The following is a 3,204-nucleotide window of genomic DNA, read 5'->3' as shown; positions in this document are numbered from 1 at the left end:
CCCGCCGCCCCCTCCCCTTCGACCCCGCAGCGACACTCGTCCATGCCGTGTGCCTAATGTCTGGCATTGCATCGCGCTCTCTGCTCTACTGCGGCATTGTCTCATTGCATCGCAGGAAGGAAGGAGGAGGATGCATGCCACCTTCTAGCCGGAAGACCGGAAGTGGGGAATTAGATATGGGAGCACTCTGCGCGCGGCGGGATTCGAACCCGACCACCGCCGCGTCGCGGCTGACCTGCTGGCTGCTGCAGAAGCAGCAGGAGCACTTAGCAGCACCAGCAGCATCAGCAGCATCAGCAGCACCAACACCATCAGCAGCACCATTGGCAGCACTGGCAGCACTAGCAGCACCAGCAGCAGCACCAGCAGCAGCACCAGCAGCACCAGCAGCACCAGCAGCACCAGCAGCACCAGCAGCACCAGCAGCACCAGCAGCACCAGCAGCACCAGCAGCAACAAGCACCAGCAGCACCAAGCACCAGCAGCACCAAGCACCAGTAGCACCAGAAGCAGCAGCACCAGCAACAGCAGCACCAAAAAGCAGCACCATCGGCACCAGCACCATGAGCAGCACCAGCAGGCACCCGGTGGTGGTGGTGGTGGCGTGCGGGCGCGACGCGCGCCGTGGGACAATCCTTGGATGAGCCGCATGGACATATCTCGCTCTCATCAGCCAGGGGGGCAGAAAAAAAAGCGCGTGTAAGTGCAGAGCGTGTCGTCATTAGACATGCCACTAACGGGGCGCGAGCTGGCGCGAGCGAGGGAGACAGAGAGTAAATCATAACGTAGTTTCGGTGTGCAAAACGAGGCGAGGGAACATGGCGTGGGGGACAATGGCTGGGGACCGCTGCTTCTGCTGCTGCTGCTGCTGCTTCAAATGTGGAAGGCTCGAGTGTACACTCGTCTCGCGCGAGGGACAGGGGTGGGGGGCACTAGAGCGGAGAAGGGCCAAATAAAAAATTACAAGAACACGACCTGCCTGCCTGCGGGGTGAGAAGCGAGACAACGACAACAACAAACAAACAAAAAATAAATGATAATAATCGAGCTGGCACTCTGTCGTGATATTTAAACTTGCCACAAATTTTTAAATTTTTAAAAGAAGAATGCTGATAACGCTTAAAATCGTACAGCTTCCCTCGCGCCATCTCGAGTCAGTTCCTCCAACGCACTTATGTCACGTACGCCAACCACGCTATTCACACGACACGACGATCCTTATAGCAAGTTTTCCAGGAAAACTAAAAGTTCATTAGTTTTCTGCATTTAAAACACGAATCCAGGCTCCTAAGTGTGAACAAATGTCACCGTCAAGACACTGGAAGGGAAATCATAGCAGCAGCTCCCCCCCAAATAAGCTCACTCACCACACTTCTTCCTCTCGGCAGCGGGCGGGGCGGGCGGGGAGGGCGCGCTGGCGGGCGCCGGGTAGGCTTCCCGTGACGCAGCGCTGCACGTCGCACTGCCGCCCTGGCCGAGTACGGCGGTCGGCGCGCGAGCGGACGCCAAGGCGGGGCCGCCCGGCCTCCAAGCCGCGCCACCGCAGCCTGGGCGCAGCCTGGGCGCAGCCCTCATGCGGCGCAACGCGTCTCTCTCTCTCCCTCTCTCCCTCTCTCTCTCTCTCTCTCTCTCTCTCTCTCTCTCTCTCTCTCCCTCGTCCGCCCGCGTTGCCTCATTATCGCCGCGATGCACACAGGGGTGCAAAAGCGCGCGCAGAAAACAAAGCGGGTGGCCTCTGCTTTTGCCGTCCTCCGCGCGTGTGTGTGTGTGTGTGTGTGTGTCACGTGACAAAGAGCTTTGAGTGACCGTGTATGGCGCGGCGGCGTCGTGTGCCCGCCTGATTGGGCTTATTTCAAGCATGTCAGCCACGCGTGCTTCTCTCTCTCTCTCTCTCTCTCTCTCTCTCTCTCTCTCTCTCTCTCTCTCTCTCTCTCTCTCTTCCCTCCCTCTTCGCTCTCCCTTCTCTTTTCTCTCCGTTCAGTTTAGTACCCCCTACCCTACGTAAGGAGGGTGCTCTTATACGCCGACCACAGTTAGCGATTGAAATGTCCTGATTCATCTTGCACCCATTGTTTAAAGGTCGTTTTAGAAAATGGCACAGCAAAAGATAATTGATGAAAGTCACGTAGATTTTGCGGTGTATATGCTTTCGGTGCGTAAATTTCACTCTTCTGGAATGGAGGCGGAGTGCTGCGGAGAGGCAGGCCGTGGGGAGGAGGGGAAGGGGGCGTTAACAATTATTGCAACCGCACTAACTGGTGGAGGTGCAATTAAACATTAACGCGTGGGTCTGATATGAGATGTGTGACAATTGAGGCCCAGTCCGGCCGAGAGCCGAGCCCGCCGCCACGCCGTGCCCGCCCTGGGCCCCTACCAAATAAATAAATAATTAGCCCGTTTTACGCGTCCTACGCAGCGCGCTACGCACGATGACCCGTCGCGACGCACGGCTGCGAGCAAATGAGTGAACGGACTCAAAGTACACAGTCAAAAATGTTTTTAGAGGTACATTTTAATTTAAAAAAATAATAAAATGCTCGAGATCGTGTTGCATGTTTATCCCATGTCTATGGTTTATCCTACAGATGCGGACGAGCACGACGTGCTAAAGATGTCTGCGGTTTAAGGAAAAGAAAAGATTAATTGGATTTGTCATGGGGGTTGTGAGTTTGATATTCTCCCGCCATCTCAAATCCGATTTCACCTTTCCTTTTCCACCAACGACAGCGACAGTTTAACCAACATTTTTCTGGACTCTCTGCGTCGCCGTGAGGGCTTTCGAAAGGTATGTGTAATAAGGAACGAGTTCTTATACCTATATCGTCACTATCCAGTCACAGTATCGGTTGACGAGCTCGTCACGCGACACGAGCCCCGTGTGCATGACGAGCCTTGATGAGGCGCCTGGGAAGCAATTAATTGATGGAAGATATTCATTCGTCTTCATTGTCCTTCCGCGCCAAGCCAGCACGAAAGACAAAAGGACTTTTTCTTCTATTTTCGTCTTCCACATTCATTTTTTTTTCCTGCTGTTTGCCTCTTTCGTTATTTCGTTCTTCTTTTTATTTTACAAATGACACCCCGCGGTGCGGCTGTATTATCTGATATCCACGAAAAGTTTCCAGTAGCAGTATTAGTCTCTCGCCTTCTTCTTTCTTTCGTGATACCAAGACATTTCCTTAATAACTAACTCACCCCGCCCTC

The sequence above is a fragment of the Frankliniella occidentalis genome, unplaced genomic scaffold (assembly GCF_000697945.3).
Source record: "Frankliniella occidentalis isolate FOCC.00 unplaced genomic scaffold, Focc_3.1 Scaffold48, whole genome shotgun sequence".
Classification (NCBI taxonomy): Eukaryota; Metazoa; Arthropoda; class Insecta; order Thysanoptera; family Thripidae; genus Frankliniella; species Frankliniella occidentalis.
Note: the sequence above shows the minus strand (reverse complement) of the source record.